This window comes from Macrobrachium nipponense, chromosome 36 (assembly GCF_015104395.2).
Source record: "Macrobrachium nipponense isolate FS-2020 chromosome 36, ASM1510439v2, whole genome shotgun sequence".
NCBI lineage: Eukaryota > Metazoa > Arthropoda > Malacostraca > Decapoda > Palaemonidae > Macrobrachium > Macrobrachium nipponense.
The window spans coordinates 7,443,900-7,466,573 of NC_087220.1; positions in this window are offsets into that span (position 1 = coordinate 7,443,900).

Below are 22,674 nucleotides of genomic sequence, written 5' to 3' on the forward strand. Positions count from 1 at the left end.
AAAAAGGCAACCATGATAAAAGAGAAAGAATACGGAAAAAATATCGAGTAAAGAAAGAAGGGAAAAAGGGAAAAAAGGAATGATGAAATTGATAATTAAATGTTCAGTGCACATTGATGAAAATGGAATATATTGACTGAAAAACAAAAAAAACTGAATGAAAACGCTGAGAGGGAAGAAATAAATGCCTACTCTTATTATTCAAGCCCACAGAGGACATTGACTTGAGATTCGAGCTTCCAAAGAATAATGGTGTTCAATATAAGGAAATAACAAAAAGTGATGGGAAATGCAACAGAAGATATAAGTTTTTAAAAATTAATAATTCAACAAATTAATAAATAAACAGATAGAAATATAAGTAAAATCTTATAATCTTAATAAAATTATAAGGATTAAGGTTGTATTAGGGTAATAATGAATTACATTTTCACTTGAATTTCTTAGTTCCAGTGGCACGAAATACCTTGGGAAGCTGTTCCACAGTCCAGCAGTGTGAGGAATCAAGGACCTCTGAAAAAACCGTGAAGTTCGACAGTGAGGAACATTTACTGTATATTGGTGCTGCTGTTCAGCGTATGTGGTTACTCTCGGCAGGAAAAGGGGATCAGGGATCGAGCGTGAATATAAAAGATTTCTGTTAAAATACAGAAAAGAGGCCATCCATGAATGGTCCAAGTCTTAACGGCTAATATTAGGGTACAGAAACCTACAATCACGAACCAATCTGTCTAAAGAGACCTCTCGGGCAGAAGCAGGTATCCGCACAGAAGAACAGTATTTTAGTAAAAGAAGGAAAACTTACTTAAAACAGATAGAACTGCTTTTATCAGTTATAAATATATGAAGCATTACTAACAATAACTAACTTCCGTACGGGATTTTCTGAAACTTTCATTAGATTTTTCTCAAAAGTAAGATGTGAGTCAATAGAAAGGCATTATCTGGGACGTCATTTAAAAGCCATGCAAAATGCAACAGATCTTCAATGTTTCTAAGAAATATTGTTACCATGTACCTATGTAGATGCCCTCAACATTGTATAATCTAGAACTAAAACCGACCATAAAATCCATGACCCTTTTCTAATTTTAAAGAACGATCTAAGATCTCAAACTGAATCTCCAGCTTCTGCCGTCCCATATAGTAATGGCCTTATGAAACCCTTGAGATCTTCCTAGGTCTTGCAGTTTCTGAACTGATGGCTATGACAATGTTGCCCTATATCCCCTCTATCCCAACCGAGTTCTGTGTATCAAGTCTTGCATTTGAGATCGCGCAGGTCGAAGCTCTTCTGTTCGACTGGTGCATTGTCGGTGTTGTGATCCAGGGGACCAGGAGAGCCATGCTTTGTAAAGCAAGATGTAACGGGATGAATACTATTAAAACCAACTATTTTAGCACCTGTCTCACTCCTCCTCCCCCACCTCTGGCACAAACCTTAATACTAGTGATGAGAAAAAGTACCTGATGGCATAGGAAAATGGTATAGTAACCGTGTTTTGATGGTTTGTTCATCTTCACAATCGCTGAGTGGCCGGCACAAATAAAGAATGGGAAGAAGGACGCTTTGGAAAACGTAACAAAGGAATTGTTTGTAATGGCTAATGTTTAGTGATTTCATTATATGGAGGTGTAATCGTCGTTACTAGCCCATTATGATAGCAGTACGTTCAAGCTATTGGGTTTTTGCTTGCCCTTTTGATTTGTCATGTGGCCTGCATTAATATGATAGCAGTATGCTAAACTATCGTGGTTGTCTTGTCGTTTTGATTTTGTTTGCCAAGTAGCCTACATTAGGTTAGGCTGTTTTTGCTTATGACATTTTTGTCACTTTAAGGTAATTAGTCTTAGTGGCTTAGAGGTTGTATTGTGGTACTAGCACGTAGCCTACTTAATGTTTTGTGGAATAATTACCTTAATGCTTTTTGTTTTTTATGTAATCATAAGCTTGATAGTATTGAAGTTAGTGGCCATGGCTACTCTACAGATTAAAAAATGATACATGTAACCCTCTAAAATTTCTTCTACATTATGGTTGATTTTATTGGAAGCAAATTTTGATTATATGTCTATAACTGACAATGTTGAAGAGAAGAATGTTCTTATAGTGTCTTGTTTGGTACTGGAAGTGTTTGCAGTTCATAGGTAATATATGTTCACCAGATTTGCCACAGACTAAAACATTTGAATAATTGTTAGTTTTGCTTAAGGCGCATTATGACATTAAAACCTAGCTCCACAGAAGTTTAGTTGCTTTCCGGCAAAAAAGAAAAAGGGAGAGAGTCTGAAAAGTTTATTTGTATCCTGATCTGGCAAAAGATTGTGGGATTGGTCCGCAGTTGTTTAATGTTCGATTGAGAGACCAGTTGTTTATGGCTTTAGAACATGAAATCTATTTTGTAAATTTGCTTTCTGAAAACTTATATATAACAAAGTCCATGGCCTCTATTCAGAGTTTGAAAGGGTTTGAATTTAGAGAAAGCTTTTTTCTGAGAAGTCGCTCCTTATGCAACATTGTGGATACCCTCATGATTCTGTGAAATGTCATTTTAAAGATTAGGTAAGCCATCAGTGTCAGAAAAGGGGCATTTAAAGCAAGTTTGTACAGCTGTTGTAAGTAGTAATAAGTAGTAGTAAAAAATGGTCATAAATCTGTAGTACATAAAAAGAAGAAAAAATGATAAAACAATTGATGATGTAACTGTTTTTAGAGACCAGGCAGATGAACTTATCAGTTACCACTGGTCATGCAATAAAAGATGTAATTAAGATGATAATTAGGGACCATATTGTTCCTTTTGAGGTTAATTTTGGTGGTGCAGTAACCCTATAAGTGAAGATTGGCAATAATGTTAACATAATACTTAGGTAGAGTTTCTGTAGATGTTGCTTATATTTATGTTGTGGAAAAAAAATTCAGATATTTGTGGCAAAGATTTGTTGGGTAAGATTGTTATTTACTTGGTGGGCATAGATAATTCATCTGAAGTAAATAAGACTGACAGAATTGTTCAAGATTTGTTTGATAAATATGAGGTGGATAATTCTTTGTCAGAATCCATTACCAACGATTGATGAATCATTACCAGAGATTGAAAGTAAAGGGAAAATATATTCCACTATTCATTAAAAATGCTTACATGAAAATACATTGGATGAAGAGAGCCAGAAGTACTTCGCAATTAATACCCACAAAGGTTTGTTTAAGATTAAAAGGCTACTTTTTTGGCCTTTCTTCTTCCCCTGCTATTTTTCATAGGTTTATTACTGGTTTGTTATCAAATGTTCATGGTGTTGGTGTCTATTTATGCATTATTGTAAGTTTGTCAATGAATTTTTTAGTAAGTGTGCTCCCTTGTATGAACTGTTAAAGAAAAGGCAAAAATCAGATTGAGTAAAAGTGAAGAAATTGCTTTAGAAACTATGAACGAAAGTTTGGCTGAAAATCCCATTGTTATGTAATTATGATGGAGACAGTTCATTGATTGTGGTGGAAGTTGATGCTTCACCCGTTGGAATTGGCGGTGTTCTGTTACAAAAGTTGGTGGGAAGTAGGTTGGTTGTATATTTTGTGAGTAAAACGCTTTCGTCAGCTGATCGGAACTATGCTCAGATTGATCGAGAGAGCCTTGCATTAGCTTTTGTTTTAAATAGATTTAGACATTTCTTACTGGGTAGAATGTTTGACTGACCACAAACCATTGCTTGGCTTATTTGGTAAAGGATGTCAGATCCCACACCAAGCCAATGCTCATATTCAGCATTGGGATTTGCTGTTATCTCAGTGCGATTTTGACTTTGTCAATAAGGCAGGCAAAGAGAATGTTGTAGCCATTGAACTGAGTAGGTCGCCTGTTAGGGTGATATTGAGTTCCATACCCCTGTTGAATGATATTAAGCTGGTTGAAGTAGTACATTTTAATGAGCTTTCTTTTTTGGTTATACAGAAATGTACTAAAAAGGGTGAAACTTTAAATAAAATCCTTCAATGTATTAAATTTGCTTGGTCTAAAGGGGATCAAAGATTGTCTGAGGACGGCGCCATGAAGGCTGATCTCAGTTTATATGATGATGCCAATACTGTATAAAAACAATTGCCATACCCACTCTATTGAGGTGATTAAAAATGTTGCATAATTTACATAGGGTCATAATGGTATAAATATCATGAAAAGCATGAAGCTACGAAACTAGGTTTGGTGGCCTAAGGTTGGTCAAGCTATTGCAGAGGTTACAAAGAATTTGCATATTTTTTATACTAATTACAAACCAAATCAAGCTCTGTTCGTCGCCTTCACCTGGTAAAGCGTGGTCTAGATGACACATACATTATGGCGGACTGGTGGATAATCAGTATTTTCTTGTGATTGTAGATGTATTTTCTAAGTTTATGGTCATGTTACTTCTTCAATATCACCAATTGTTACATTGAGTTGCTTAGGAAAACCTTTTCTAGTTTTAGTATTCCAGATGAGATTGTATCAAATAATGCTTCATATAACTCCTACTGTCCTACACCATTTAACCTTTCATGAAATTGATTAATCTGGGGGAGGTATGAGGACTTTTCAAGGTTTGAAAAATATTAGTTGATCTTAAACCATTAGCATATAGATTCTTGAACAATTAAAGTAAAAGTTTACATTCTACTTTTGGAAAGTCACAATGCTGATCTATTGTTTGGGTTTTTCCTTCAAACTACTGTTGAATCAGTTAAGGACCATTCTAAGAGAAATAGAGATTTGGAAGTTTGCCAAAAGGAATGTTCTCTCAGGAAAATCCTCAGTATAATGTTGGTGATGCAGTGTTTGCAAAAAAGTTTGGAAAAGGAGAGCCCCGATTGAAGAAAAACTTCAGAAGTTTTAGGAGTAAAAACTAATCTTGTGCAAATTCATGATTTGGAATATGTTATGGATGAGACACCATGGTTAATTACTGCTAGATTTTACTAGTGACCTTATTAATCCAACTAAAGTATAGTTCTACATTTTGTTTCTTCTAGTGGTGTAGATGAATTTTGTAATTTTAATTGCCTTGCTGCCTCGGAAGGCTGTGTAGAATATTTTGATTGATAATGATGTACCATGTGATATTCAATAAATGAGAGGGATGAATCTTGTGTACCTTATACTCTAGTTTTAAGATCAATGAGAGTTGTTAAACCCCTGATAGACAAAATTTTTTTAAAGATTATTTTATGCCTTATTGTTTAGTTTCATGTCTTATCTTCGGGGAAGGAACTGTTGTCCATGAAAGCCTTGCATGTGAGAATGGCGCATGGTCAAAGCTCTACTGTTCGACTGGTGCATTGTGGGTTGTTGTGATCCGGGGGGACCGGAGAGAGCCACTCAGTAGGCAACAAGAAGTATCGAGGACAAATATCATTAAAGCCGAAGTTTTTAGCAGCTGTCTCATTCGTTACCCACCTCGTGATACCGACCTTATACTAAGGAAACCTTTTGCCTTATTCGAGATTCTTCGCCACCTGGAATTTTCTTGGCAGCCAAGATATTCGACACTTCCCCCAATAAAGACTCAAGGGATTGGATCCTGGACACGCCTGTGGTGGATTTATGAAACAGGGTCTTCCTGTCTTCATCTTCGTCACCTCCCAATTTACTGTCGAGATTAATAAAACTCCAAGAGTCAACAAAATGACCTGAATATATATTAGTCCTCCCCCCCCCCACCCCCCCCCCCACCCCCCCACCCCCCACACAAAAAAAAAGAAAAAAAAAAACAGAATCCCTTAACACCCTATTAGCTCTTAGTCATCCTGTCTCTCGCTCTAGTTGTAACCGGAACGATTTATGAGTCATAATTAGCAAGAGCAGTGAATAAGTTATTTTGAATTGACGAGTGAGTTGGAAATATTAATAGAATTTACTGATCAGTTCTCAGATAATGACAATGAAGTTCTTGTAAGCAAAATATTTTATCGTTTAATTGTTGCTTATTTAAACGCTGTCAGATTAACTGATATATTGGTAATTCTTTACAGGAAAATTTACTCATGATCAAGATATGAAATAACACTTCAAATCTTTGTACTCTGAGACACTATGTATTAGATTTTATATTTTCATTTGAAATGTAACATTCATCAAAAATAAAATGGATTTAAATATATCTTCTACGTTGGTAATATGAAAACTGTATTTTCTACATTTTCATCGATATTTATGTTATGAACAGAAATATTAAAATTATATTCCCTCGACTGCCTCGAAATTTCCGCAGTTCTTTTATTATTTGATTTTTTTTTCACAGCATTCAGTTCACATTGATATTTACTTGCTTTCACTCTTGAATCAAACTTATCTAGATTTAAATTAAGACCTAAATCCTTACATCTTCTAAAGCCCGCCCGAAATGTATACAGTATAATAAAAGCTTAACATTTGTAGAATATAGTGTAAAAGAAGAGGAAAACGATGAGCTTTTGTTTGTCCAATAAAGATATCAAGAATAACAGGGGAAAAGGGAACATCAACAGGAGAGCATAAAAAACTGTAAAAAAACGATAAATAACCTTTAAATGCAACCAGTCCTCTTTTCATTAGTGGACCTGAAAATATCTGTTCTTCAGTTACAAGATCTCCAAAACAATATACTACCTAAGGACGTAATACTGTTCACATATTAACTCTGTAATCTTAGACTTGAATAAGTTTAGGAAGTCTAAGGTCTCAACCGGCCACGGAATGCGCCTCCATAGCGTTAACAATTTTCCAACTTTAAAATATATAACATTCACTGTATTCAGAGGTAAAATTGCTTGTAAGCTGCTTTAGAAAAAAAATTTACTCTAATAACATACTATGTCAACATTTTAAACAGGTCTTAAAAGCAATTTATCGAGGAAAATAGCAAAATAGATATTAAAATGCTGAAAGACTGAATATGAAATTCAATCTGCAAAGCATTAATATCCCATTTGACAAATATAGCAAAATAACTGAATGAACCATTTTGTCTTATAACCTTATAACGAATGCAGCGCGGTCGAGGACTCGAAGAATAACGCAGTTCCTGATACTCATAACGATGGATCCATATCAGGGCAATGCTTTCGTCAATCGTTTTTAGAAGTATAAAAAATATTTATTACCCCAAAACCCTTAACTATTTACAACTGATTGTGGGGCCTTTTTTACAAGACAATCAGAAATGTTAAGAAGTTATACACATTTTCTCTAATAATTTATTTCATTTCTTTTTGTAAAATTAGAATTACAGCTCACACAGTATCATAACAGATATGAACTAAAATCAGAAACAAATTCTCAGTATATTTGCTGTAAAATATCAATGAGATTTTTTTATACATGCATGATTTTTTTCTAATATTCTTTTCTCAGGTTTTTTTTAACTAATATTTCTTTGCAAAATTACAATTACAGCTGACATGACACAATAAAAGATAAAAACACAACTAACAGCAATCCTTGGGTGTATTTATGCGCAAATGAATAAAAAGACATCATAGAAGAAAGAGAAGTTGATCATAACTAACCTTATGAGCCTGCGAGCTTAGTTGCCGAGAGTTATGTATTTATAGCCTATGCAATGAGCACAATTTGGAAAACCTTCTAGAACAGTCCTTACACTTTTGAAAGCACTGTCTGAAGACAAAAAATTGACCTAGCCATTTTTCATATTACATTCGAGAACCATTTCACAATCATTAGAATTTTGGTTGAAATCGAAACCCCGTGGTTGAGATGCTACGGGAATAATTCGGTCCAATCGCATTTCCCTAAACATGTAATGTCAAGCCAGTGGACATCATGAAAAAGGAACCAAGAGGATCCTATTCAGTGGCCCAAGTTCAAAACGATGGAGACAGCTTGATACTGGTTCGATGGAGAGACAACAACGTTGTGACAACGGGGTCTTCTATTTATGAATCTCGTACTGTTGAGCCTATTGGAGGGTATTCTAAATAGCCAGGATGTATGAATCCAAGTACTACATTGACCTTGTGCCGTAAAGAAACGTGAATTTATGGGCGGTAAATGATCGCCAAGATCAACAAGTTAATAACTACAGAGCAACAATGCGTAATAAGAAGGTTCAGTTTTCAATTGCTTGGTTGACATGTCTGCTTGGCTATTGGATATCATGCAGGCACAAAAAATGCAATAACCTTTTATAATTTCGTCGTTGTATGGTGAATTATTACCTGTTACATTTAGGATTTCAGGTAAAATGGAGGGGACGAAAATCCGTCGGTCCTCCAGGTGTCGACCGTCAAGATTGTTTCCTTGCTCGAAATGAAAACAGTGCACGTCGACGTTGTTCGCAATGTGGATCAAGATCAGTATATGGATGTCTCAATTATGTGACAAGGGGATATGTCCAGATTGTTTCGTAACATTTCACATACGACATGAAGAGAGCTACGGGCTCAAATGGTGATTTGACAAGCTTCTCAACCCTAATTGTCTTCGATAATTATTTGGGTTGGTTGAATATAAGGGAAAAAGATGTTTTCTTTATGCTAAATTTAACAAATCATTAATATTTCACCTTTACATTTTGCCAAATTAATGACCAACCAATGATGCTCAGTTCAGAAATAAACTGATGCCTAGTGGTTGAGATCTCAACCAACTTATATCTCTAGTTCTAATTAAAGTATAAAAACAACAGTCATCGTTATTTACCTCTAAGTTAGAGTATTCATTTACTGAAATATAATCCAAATACAAGACATTTTAATGCAGGAGCAGAAGTGTTAAGGGAACAAACTCATCACTTTTAAAAAATGAAGTTTTACATAGTTCTTGCTCCTCACTGTCGCTTACTCTCTTGCTGTCATGGCAGACTACTGATTCTATATTAAAAGGTAACTCGCATGGAATATTTTTTTATGAGGAAGTAAACGGCTTCTCGTTTCTCGCATGAATGAAGTTTATCATTTTTTTTATGTTATTCGTCCTATTCTTCAGCAAATCTGCCGTATTGTATCAAGAAACAAAGTATCTAGTATTTTTCATCTCTCTCTCTCTCTCTCTCTCTCTCTCTCTCTCTCTCTCTCTCTCTCTCTCTGTTCTCATTAAAAACGATTATTTGTCTTCCAGTAATGTTTACGAGTTCAAAACCTATTGTTCCAAATATACACCGAATGCAAAGGCAGTCTCGTAATTCACCAGTATTAACTAATGATACAAAACGAATAAGTCCTCGCGTTTTAGGAGGACTGTATCGTTGTTTTCTGTTTTCAGTTAATAAAAAAAAAATACACGAGGCTGGGGGAGATTCCAATTTAAAGAAGTGGTTATAATGGTTCCATCGAGTTTCATTTTGCTTCCAATATCTAGTTTTCTCGTGGCCCCACAAAAAAATGTTTTGGAAATTCGCCATTTGTGTTTGTAAGTGTTTTTAATTTCAGCTGAGGACCCTCCTTCAAGGACGCGAATCGTTCCGATTTTCCTGTATCGATCTCATTCAACAAGGGATTTAAAGGATTTGGATTATTGAAGTTCCGCAGTCAGTCTGTTTCATCTTGAGTTGAAACTGATATTGTTGATAGTAAAGAGAATATCCAAATCCTAAGAAGATAATTTTCAAGTTGCAAGATACTTAATTTTATGACTTCCAGTGTTTAGACAATTGAAAGTTATAGAAGTATAAAAATTTTGATTGAACATTTTCAAGGAAATTAAAATATAATGGAGAACAATCATTTTTAAATAGAGAGGAACATTTTATTTCCAAACTCAACGCACGTGAACTCATCTCTGTATGGGAAACTGCTTTTATAATGCAATTGCAGTTGCAACTCAGATTAGCAAGAGAGGATCATTTTGCAAATGGCATTCCACGTACATGCACTGATCTGGCAGCAGTAAAACCGAAAGATGATACTCAACAAAGTTAGCAACAGTCAGTCTTGGATTACAAACAGAAATAGCGATCAAAAGCAAAAATATTGTAACTTCAGTGCCTTACAATATTTGTTTTTAATATTGATGTAAATAGTGGGTCTTATGCTCTATTTCTCTTTTACTTAGCTTCAGAATAAGTATATGATGTTGCATTTCAAAAATATATATTCTTTATTTTTATCTTCCTTTCGAATTCATATTCATTAGTTCTTGCGTTTTATGTAATGTCTCCATGTTTCCTTTACTGTTATGTCTATTCCTTCTGCTTTGCTTTTATATACTTTTATATGTAATGCCAGTTATCGCTAACTTTCTCCTTTCGCAATCTCCCTTACCGTAAAACGTTAATAAGTCATAATATCTCATTACCCAGTTTTAGTTTGAGTTAACATATTACATCCTTAGCAAGGAAAGTAACATTTCCCTCTCTCTCTCTCTCTCTCTCTCTCTCTCTCTCTCTCTCTCTCTAAGTATATGTAAAAGTATTTTAAGCTCCATTGGTTTTTATGATGATATTTAGCTTTATTAAAATCATCCTGATATTTTTTCAATGTTTTTCTCCTTTCTCTATTGATTTCTGCTCTTATCGTTGAAGACAGCAATATGCAATCGCAAAGTTTCTCTCATAAATTTGAAAGAAAGGGATTCTTGGTTTATCATGAAAGATTTGGACCCAGTTCTTCAGTCGTGCGGGTTCGAGGAGTGTTCTAACATGGCCCATTGGCTTCTATGGCATCTTATGTTTCTCCAAAGACTTGCCTCCAGAGTAGCACGGATGAAGACTCGCTGAAAATGCTAGTTTATATATGACACAACTGTTATATTCTTTGGGAAGTGAGTGGCATCTTGTCTTCTTACCTAGGATGACTGAATAGCTTCTCTTGCACGACTTATTTTCTTCTTCCTCTCCGTTATCCCAACATTAAGCTGCCCGTTGCCTTCTATGAAAGGAATCATCCTCTACCAAACCTCTTCCCTCCACATCGTCCTTCACTTTATCTCGCCATCTAATTCTCTGTCTTCCTCTTGATCTTCATTCTCTAACAGGTTCCTCCGAAGCCCTCTTAACTCCCTCCTCATCATGGTATGGAGAAAGCAAAACAATAAAACACGAAGGAGTGCTATTGTTGGGACTCTATTGTAATGGTACCACGTATGAAAGTTATCACCTGGCCATAGCAGAGAAAATAATATAGGATAATAATGTCTCTCCAACTATTCATAATGATATGACCCTTTAAGTTTAATCTTATAATATATTACAAAAAGGCGAGAGAGAGAGAGAGGGGCCTGTGCTACATGAGAGGATTCCCTTATTCCTAACCCGTATAGAATCTGGACCACTCCATTCTAACAAAGGCACTGGAAAATCTAGATGTAGATCGCAGCCGACATAAACTAAAAAAAATTAAGGCCATTTAATATAAAGGCATATCAGAGAGATAAAAATTTTCATTTGGTAACAGAAGCTATATTTAACAGGCATCATTTTAAAAAGAGACCAATGACTAGGTAATTATGTATGTGCCACTGCTTCAGTTCAAAAATTAAATCATTAGCAAAATATAAAATAAAAATCTGGCTTTGATCAACTGAGGTGCTTATCACACTTTTCACTACTTTGTGATTTTTTGAAATCCCAGTTTTATTTCAGTCTCTCTCTCCGATCTCTCTGTCAGCTCAGCAGGAGATAATGACCACGGGTGACTCAAACAGTTTCATTTCCGTCGTTACATATTACCTTTGATGCGAAAACGTGAGCTATCGAAATTCGCACTTTACTCATTAAATATATATTTTTTTTAATTATGATATTCAGAAATGCGCTTACTGTTTTCTTTTAATATTTGATCTATTTATACTTATATATTTTGATTGTCTGGAATAAATAATCAATGACCGAAGGTTACCCTCAAATCCAATTTTATGAACACCTTAAGAAGTTTGACGACTACTACTACTTCTAATAATGCTGTGAACTTTTATGATTATATCTAACGATTTCACACCAAATTCCTTTCTCCTATATGAACTTTTAGCCTCTTGCGGTGGTGTAGTAGGTAAAAGCTTCACTGACGTTCCTGGATTTGAAAGGCTCTGTGGCAAGTCTATTATCGAGAAAAAATTCCCCTTCGGTTAAGCATATATGAAAATATATTAATTCCGAGGTAGAGCGAATTAGGTATTAAAGGACATCGTAGCTCGATAGATGTATATATGAATCACGGAAAAGTTGATATGACATATATATATATATATATATATATATATATATATATATATATATATATATATATATATATATATATATATATATAAATTAATTTTTTTTTCACTGAGTGGACTTTGTTACTAGCTCGTGAAATTCCAGGTAGTTTCATCTTTCTGTAATGTCTTTGGGTGAAAGCTATTGTTGAACATTCAGCACGCTCATGGCATTATGTAGGATGGGAGTCGAGAGAAAATCACCTCACATAAGTATTGATGTCCTTATAGCTGTGGTATATTTTGCCCCATTATAGTATTAATGTACTATTCATCTGGGGTATAATTCACCCTTGAAAAGTGTTAATGTACTAATGTTATTTGGTAATTATAAACCTATAATAGCAATGGGAGACAATAAGTCTATTACAAAAATCCATTAAAAGAGAGTTACCATCTCAAAAGAGAGATAAAACTGGTAGATTAACTGGTTCTAGTGCTTCCTTATTCATTAATGAAATAACACTGGTCTCATATACCAAACACTCCAGCATGATAAGGACCACATAGGTGCTTCTAACATCCACAGTGCACAATCAGCCAAATTTGTGACAAAGGGAATGCTAGAAATAGTATAATTTTATAATAGAATTTTATAACTATGGAAGAGGCCGGGGGTGGGGGGTTGGCTACATTTGACCAGATGTGTATTCTTTATTCATGAAAAAGGAAGACAAAACACTGGCCCTTACGCTTTTTTTCGGAACTATGAAGGCAATCATCATAAACTCCTGGATAATTCACGCTGAAAACCTTGAGAGGATCCATGCAGGAAGGTCGATACACTGCAGCTACATAAATAAAGGTGTAAGCCACGAAGGAAAGTGAAACACTGGTGTAGCTGCAAGATCTTTTAACTTAACGTCCTTTACTTAGCTGACTGACTGACATACATGAGAAACTGAGAGGACAAGGAAGGGTCGTATAAGTGACAGATAGGAATTATAAGGAGATAAGTACCTAGAATCCAACACACCTTGAGAATTTGTAACCTTCCTAAACCACCATCAACATAGGTACAATTTAACAGGTTTACACACAGATTAAGTCCAACTGCTCAAAAACAGGGACAAGACAATTATAGGATTATACAGGGCGACAACTGACCACATTCAAACATTTGGTAAACAAAAACTTATTCACAAAAAATATTAAACATACATATACCGAGAAAATATCTAAAAGGCAACTAATCTATATTTATGCCTGTGATTGTATCTTTGAGGTCATTATTAAACATGTTACAAATACAAAGGTCTAGATGAAACAGGCCACAACTAATATTAAAATTACGATGGGAAGTATGTTGTATAATGGCAGATTCTAAAAGATTTTGTGATAAGACATCTTTTGATCTTGCAATTGCTGAAGTACCAATCCAATTTTTCTGGTGGTTGTTTTCACTTAAATGAATGAATATTGCATTAGATGTTTACCTAGTTTTGGCAGAATATCTATGTTGTTTGATTCTTACTTCTAAGCTATTTCTAGATTGCCCGACATAAAAGGAGGGACAGTCCATACATAGAATTTTATGTTATGTTGTTGCCCTCCCTGGGGGCCATTTTTTTTTTTATTAACATTCCTGTTTTACTATAAGGAAAAAATGAGGTTGACCATAAAAGATTTTAACAATGATTTTATGGTTTCAAAACCATTAAAATAAGACAATATGAGAACGTTCTTAGAAGTTTCTTTCTCCGTGTTACTTATACTATAAAACTTTTTGTGGGCTTTATTATAGCAAATATCTACTATATGTGAAGTATAACATACATCTTTCCCTATTTTTCTTATGTATTCTTGATCCAAACATTGGGGACTGGCAATGCGCAATGCTCATAAAAACATAGAAGAAAAAATTGATATTTTGATATTAAGATGGTGGCCTGAATAGAAATGAACATCTAAGAAAGAAAGGCAATTGTCTTTTTCCAATTCTAGAGTAAATTTAATCGATGATACCTGGTTATTTAATTTAGAGTGCAAATTATTTGTATCAATACCAGCAGACAAAACAGCTAAAATATCAAAATATCTATACCATTTTAAAGGAATATAAATGATATTAGGCAAATAGCGTTTTTCAAAGAATTCCATGTGCAAGTTTGAGAGGAGTGGTGATAAAGGGTTGCCTATTGCCATACCAAATATTTGCTGATAAAATTCACCATTGAATATAAACTTTCAATCACAAATGCACAACCTGGTGAGTGAAATAATGTGTCTTAAAGGTAGAGGTAATTCATGCTGAGTTAGTTCATTACTAAGATACTCTAAAATAGAGTCTATAGGACTTTAGTAAAAAGAGAATATACATCGAAACTAACGAATCTATCAGTGTGGCAAAAAGTCATTTGTTTAATTTATCAACTAAACCTAGAGAATTACATATATGAGAATCTGGGATAGCTCCAAGTAACGGGGACAAGAGCTTAGTGATATATTTAGAAAGTTTATATGAAATTGAGCCAACAGTACTGATAATCCGTGCAGGTAAGGTAGCGGATGAAATGTGAATGACAATTTGTCTAGTGGTTCTGTTTTATCTCTAAGGATTTTTTTTTTTTTTCACTGTGCAATTAAAGGTTTTCATGACTTGATCAAGGGGATTTTTTGTAAGTTTTTTGTAAGTCACATCATCATCCAGTAGGGCTTGCATACGTGATATGTAGTCAGCTTTATCTAAAATTACTATACTATAACACTTATCAGCTTTTGTAATGTGGATAGTATTGTCCTTTTTAAGATCGGTCAAACTTTTCGTATAGCGTGCAGGGAAGTTACTCTCATGCTTAACATTGGCACGTCCGTAAACAATACCTTTAATTATGTCAACATGATTTTTAGGAAGATTACAATATTTTTCAAATTTACTTAGGGATGATGCAATCATTGAAGCAGAATGTCTATTCGCTATAAAGAAAGATAAACCATATCCGTGCGCACTCACAACATTTTCTCTTATTTGTTTACTTAATATGTTTACAACACAATCATGGCGTGAACAATTAGTCCAATCACTGCTGTTAACTGTAATATAAAAGACATGCTAATCTCATGGCTCGGTAATAATGATACAAGTGACTTGCCAATGGGTTTTGAGTTTGTGTAGTTTTAAAAGAACACAAGTTACCACTCTGGGATTAAACAATCCTATATAAAGCAGTCTTCGGTGTTAAGGCCAGAGCAGGTTTACGTTCGGCTGCACTACCAGAGGAAGTTTTGAAGACAATGGTTTCTGAAGATGATTTACTTGCAGCTTACACTTTCCCCGAGGACGCTACTCATCCAGATGATTAAGAGTGCTCTGTTCGTCCAGATGATCCACCCGAGTGCTCTGTTCATCCAGATGATCCACCCGAGCGCTCTGCTCATCCAGATGATCCACCCGAGTGCTCTGCTCATCCAGATGATCTACCCGAGTGCTCAGCTCATCCAGGTACCGGCATACACTTCAATAATTCAGATGGTTCATCCGAGGGTTCCGCCCATCCAAACAATTCACCGTGTGACCACAAACCTACAGGAAGTCTTCACGTTCTAAAAGAAAATATAGCACTTCAACAGTCAGTTAGCCTAAGCTGAACGCTTGGTGAAATGCAGTCGCTTTGATCATGTCCCTGGTAATCCCGGAGATAATGTGACAATTCCCATCTCATTGGTTGATGAAGGTAAATGTATTCCCTAAAATGGTATAGGTGTAATTTGGATAGTAATGAAAATGACATGTATCGAATAACTGTGAGAGAAGGTATACTTAAGGGACGAGACATAAGAAGTCAGTTTGATATTTGTACCCAGCTACTGTATGGCATTGGTGACGTGAGTGTAGACAAAGAAATAGTATTAATGTCAAACAAATCACTGTAAATGTTATCCAGACGGTCACTCTAGTTGGACATATAACAATAAAAACTGATTAATGTCCTACCTTACTGTCATATTTTATCATTTTATTGATCATTTTAGAAAATAGAGTTTTAACCAAGAATACTGTTTGTTTATGTCAGTAAATAACCCAAATTATTCAATATGGAAAGAAAATCTATCATAATTTTAGTCACTTTCTAGATTGCCTATAAATTTTGCCGATTTCTAAATAGATTGGGTGGATCAGGCAATTCATATATCGTCTGAAAAGTTCCGTCTCTTCACAAAGGTTGCATCAAGATTAGAAATAATATTCTAAGTTTTTAGGAATTCAAAGATAACACTCTATGAGTGGGAGCATTTTTCAAATAAATTTTGTGATATGTATCATTTTCGAAAGAAAATATATCTAAACTTCTTTTTCAATATTTATATTCGAGGCTCTAAAACGGAAAATCCTGAAATTATTTTTTTATAATGTTCATTCCTTCTACATAAAAAATATTTTCGACAATTCTTTTAGAAGACTACATTACAAGATGTGAAGAAATTCTTTCTAATTCATTGTATGTTATGTGGATATTATATTGGTATACAAATGTGCAGTCGTTAGTATTATCATGGCCATATTTATGGAAAGAAGAGATAATAATAAAGTACTTATTCTCGAAAAACTAACCAGTTCCTATCTTCTCTATTAGATAAAGATAAAATACATGAAATAGAATAACAATAAACATATTCCTCATTGATGGGATATTTTTTGCCAGCAACCATGACACCAATAATTTTGTTTACACAAGACGGAAGCCAGAGAGAGAGAGAGAGAGAGAGAGAGAGAGAGAGAGAGAGAGATAAGATAATTAACCAATATGGAAAAGATGCAACGCTCTATACTTAAGTTTAGTATGTATTTCGAAAATTAGAAAACATTTACCGAATCAGTATATCAGATAGGATTATCAGGTTACGCTCAGATTTCTTGCACCAGCATCAAAGTGTAAGGATCCGTTCTAGAATTAACGTTAAATACGGAACTAACATTGAAGTGAATGAAAACTTTGAGCGGTTAAAGAAAATTATTTGTAAAATCTTTAAAATTCTCTTTGTAATGTTAAAACTTTGTGTGGATAAAGAAAATTATTTTGTAAAACTTTAAAACGTTCTTTGCCATTTGAAAACTTTGAGTGATTAAAGGAAACTATTTTGTAAAAACTTTAAAACTGTCTTAGCAATTTTAAAACTTTGATTGGTCAAAGAAATTTACTTTGTAAAAGCTTTAAAGGCTCTTTGCAATTTTAAAACTTTGAGTGGTTAAAGAAAATAGTGTTGAAAAACTGTAAAACGCTCTAATATTGGGACGTTTTTCCTGTAATTCGGACCCGTGTGCTTCTGGATCCATCATAACATGTTTTGTTGCTTTCTTTTATTGACAATTCTTAATTCATGTGCAGGAAAATATTGAACCTCATAGAGCAAAATGACTATAAAATATAACCTCTCTCTTTTCATCCGTCTATCAAACGCAATTATACCTTTTTTCTCGCTGCACCTTTTCGCGTAATAAAATGCTGTACATATAAGTAAAAGCTGAAAGGGGAATTTAGACTTATTCAAAAGAGGAAGCTCGACATTGAAGGCTTAACATGTTTCGTAAAATTGTGGCGGAATAGGAGCAGGTAACGGGAGAAGAATAAATAAGAAGCTGCATAAATACCGGAGATATTTTTGAGGACGACATGACTTCCCGTAAACAGATTATTGATTAAATTTAAATAGCGGTTGTCCTTACATGTTAGACGTTTGATGTTTACTTCGACGTTGGCCTTACCGGTTGTATATTTTGAAAGGCAAGTAATCCTGAGGAATTTCAACAGTTTACAGGTGAAAAGGAAAGGAATTGATTACTTTTATAGGACTACAAGTAATACATAGACTAATGTTATCTTATATTGTAAAAGTCAAATAGAATAGGAATATATAAATTTTTCTTGTTTCGTGTGTAGTGAACTCTATGAAATAATTAATGTTTCTTCGCACAATATTTCTCTTTTCATATTTTAAACGGCAGTTTTTCCATAACAGTAAATAAAATGGCAAGATCAGTCATTGTCCACACACTCCTCAATCTTCTGTAAAGATGGTCAAATCCTCCTCGAGTTATCTGAGAATATTAATTAGGTTTTCGGTATCTTATGTCATCTGGTAATATCAAATCATATCAATGGCATCATTTCGTTTCTTTCATTTGTTAATAATTTAGTCAACTCTCAAAAGCTTATTCATTTGTTTCTACATCTGTTATTCCTGCTCAGTTTCCTATTAATTCAATGTATTCTTTTCTGGACATTATCCTCATACTTGTACTGCTCTTCCTTGCGTTTGCGTCCTTTACATGATCGAATTCGAGACATTTCGAGAAATCAGTAAATCTAAAAATTGACTCTAATCTTGGATGTATTTCTTTCATTAGTGAGGCGGCTCATTCTATTCCCCTTTATTTATTTTTTTTTTTCTTGAGTAAACATGTAACTCATCAAACGCTTCACCTTCTGCATTTATTCTGGATTATATGATTTAATGACTTTTACTTTCCTATAATGCTCACCCTGGAATCCTATCTGTGACGAGTCTTCTTCATTTTTGCTTATAATAATTGCCAATATTTTTTCCCATTTAATTCACAAACCATTCTTCCGTTAAAGTATTTTGTTTAGTTTTACTTCGATAATGTATATTTCTTATATTTTTTTTATGTTCCCAACATTGACAAAACGGATAAGATGAAAATATTTTGTAAAATCTGTCTAAGCATCGTTGTTTCATAGCTATTCCCTAGGGCATTACACTTGACTGTCTTCTGAATGCGGAGAAATTGTCAATTCTTACGTTTATATACCATATTTTTTCTCGTTTTCGTCGTCTGTTCTTCACTTAGTTTGATGAACACAGTTTCATCTGTTTCTATTCACTTTTCTATTCCGTAGTAAGTTTATCGTGAATAATTTTATAAATATTGGGATTTAAACATTTCCATTTATATTCGAAAAGATTTAAGAAAATTTCTGAATCCCGATAGAAAAGACGATATAGAAATATTTACCCCGTTGATGTAATTCAAACGAATGTCAATTGCTTTTGCAATCGCTTATTAGACTTCAATTAATGATAACTGTTCTACGAATTGTAAGTCAAATATTTTTACCGTGTAACACTTCTGTAACCTTTCGTGGCTCTTATTCAGCTTCCTCCCGATAGACATTATGAGGTTTTGTTGTTTTAACGAAGACAAAGAGAAATGCCTTTCACTTCTCCCTAAACATCATATCACAATGCAGCATCTCTCTCTCTCTCTCTCTCTCTCTCTCTCTCTGACACACACACACGCGCGCGCGCGCGTTGGGCAATCCGCCGTTGGTTCTTCGACCGTGAGAAACCTATTGTTTGTCGTAGACTCTCATTTATGCTTTCTTTTGTATTCCTTCATACTAGGGAGGCAGATGTTTCAAGAATAATCTTTCCTTCAACTGCAACGGCGAGAAATCTCGGAATATTTATTTTTCACAGGTTGGAGCAAATTCTCTCGCCTTTGAATCATACTCCTTCATTTGTATCCTCGGAAGCGTTCTTCTTTTCTTTTCTTTATAGAAGAAAAAAAAAACATTTCCGATGTTTCACCTTTATGCTTGACATGTAGTAATGCTAAAATCCCGTTCATTTCCCTGCTTAATTTTTCTTACGTTTCCACCATTTTATTGCATCATAATTGTGTTGTCTTGTAATGATAGCTATAAGAAATAATATTAGATAGGGTAGCATAAAAACACACAAGAGAGAATAATCAGAGTACAGTGAAAATAACGAGAGAGAGAGAGAGAGAGAGAGAGAGAGAGAGAGAGAGAGAGAGAGAGAATTAAGCTTTGGTGTGTGAGTCAAATCTGATCAACAACCATAGACGTAACAAACCATAGTCACAGGACGTTGGCGAGAGGCGGACAGCGGCAACAGCCATAACTTAAGACCTGTGACCTTGCATCAGATTCAATCAGTTTCTATCGATAATGAAGCTCCACCTCCAGGAGAAGGTATTAACATGTTGATTAACTGACTCCTCCTTAAAGAGAGAAGAAATAAACATGTTAATCCCACCTAAATTGTGATGGGTAAGATAAGAGAGAATCCGCTCCACAAACCAAATATCCGTTTGGGCAGAGAACTAGAGCATAAGCCGCCTTAGGAGGTTGGGCCAAATTCGGTCCTGGGGTAGCTGATTGACGAAAGCCAGAAGGAGAGAAGAAAGCCGCTGTCATACAGAAAGAAGCAAGACTTTGCCAGTGGTCCTAACCGGATTCTTAAGTTACAAAATTTCTTAAGTTACAAAAAATTTGTAACTTGTATTCTTTGCAATAGTAAAGAAAGAAACTCTGCCGTTCGTCTCACTCAAACACTCCTGAGAGTCTGATAACCACCTCTTTTTGGACGCACTCGATATCTGTCTTCAATTTATGTATTTTAAATTTTTATTTTTAATAATTCCAATTAAATAGGTATATATATATATATGTATATATATATATATATATATATATATATATACATAGTGTGTGTGTTTGTATATATATAATATATATATATATATATATATGTATATATATATATATATATTATATATATATATACTATATATGTGTGTGTTGTTGTGTGTGTGTGTGTGCGTGTGTGTGTATTTATAAGGGCCGGGGAATCGAGATTTATCATTGGGAAAATAAAACGACTGGGTCCATTATAAAATGCCTTTTGGAAACGACAATCCTGACTAGGAGTGGCCAGCAACTATGACCGGAAAATAGAATAAACCTTAATACAAACTACTAAAATTACTTTCAAAGGAATGAAGGTAAAAGTAATGTGTCCACATACAAGTATAATCTTAAAAGGTAATCAGAAGAGTAAAATTACAAGAGCACCGACTGGCTCCACTGGAACACCAATGACTACTAAGCACAATATCAGAACAAATGTGCCACTAGGCTGCAAGCAAAATCCACTAAATCTAAAGCTCACATATGATTCTTGGAAATATGGATTGAACCCTTAAAATTAACAACAATAAGTAACATTAAATGGTGGAGCACTGTAAGCAAGTTAAGCTCCTACTGAAATCTCAGGAATACTGTCCCAAGACTTGGCACTAACAGAAAGCATTGAGTGGCACTGCTGAACTACAGAAGCACAAACACCATTGACAGCAGTAATCTCACATTAAAAGAACAAAAACTAAGGTTAGTTATTAAACTTCACTCTCCAGCTATCGGCATGCACATGACCTAAGATTCTTCCTATGCTGTGGAGATTTGGAAAGCCCCTACCGTGTGATCAAAAAAAAAAATAAAAAAAAAAAGAATTTATTTCACACTCAGAATTCAGGTTCGTTTTCCCTCATGGTATCAGTTTTTTTAGCAATCACTACTGGCTGATAATCGTTATTTCAAAGAATTTTGCACGATGTTAACACAATCCTGGTAAGGACGCCAACTATCATGATTTCTCGTTCTTGGTGTCTGAATATTGCATTACTTTGTTAATTAAGGGGTTTTTAGCATGAAACAACAAACGTTTCTGCACGATGTAGCAGCTGCTTAGTCTAAATGGGAATATCACAATTAGATTTAATAACACTAGTAACAACACAAGGGGAATTATTTACAGCACTGAAAGTAGCAATGGGGGTACTTAGTCACAGTAACCAAAATAATGAATGCAATGCTGATCCAGAAGTCTTCTACCTTTCTCAAAGAGGCAAGATGTTATCAGGTTTTTACCAGTGTCTTAATTGGATTAGGGAGCATCAATGGCTGTGGCGGTGTTTGACAGGCAATAAATGAAAAAGACAGGAAATTATATTACATTTTCACACGTGGCTAATGTCCTTGTCATGTTTTCGTACTTGAGAAATTGTTAAGGCAAAAAGGGACAGATGATGAATCAAAATATGTTAAAAGTGAAAATAACACTTTTTGCTTCTAGTACTCTACGTTTTTACCAAAAGTAATTTCGCTATTCCTTCCATGTTTTCCTTCATTTTCCTTCTTGTTTTTAAAGAGAAATAAGTTAAAACAAGTGTCAGAAGGACGCCTGTTACAAATATACATATCTTATATATGCTTAAAAAATCACAGTAGATGCACGTGACTTCAATAAATAAGCGAATTCCACAGGAAAATGATAGTCAGAAAATCCAAGAGCTTTCGTCTTTACTCAGACATTGTCAAGGTGTTAATATATATATATATATATATATATATATATATATATATATATATTTAAAATGTTTCTATTGTTGACCGATGGTTGATAAGTGGATGTGATGAGCAGTGACAATCTTTGAAACGATAGATATAATTTTGACTCCCATGGAAACAAGTGGGGTCTTGAAATGATGGGTTCTGCATTAACTCCCACGGAAACAAAGTGAGCTCCGGAAATGTTGACGCATCACTTGGGGTGGGGCGATATGGGAAGGTTGCTGCCTCAACAAGAAAGAGAAACTGCAGAAATTGTGAAACACATTAAAAATGTTTCCAAAGAGTACAAAGTACTGTATAATTGTATAAAAAAGAATTTGGTTATAAGATTAAAT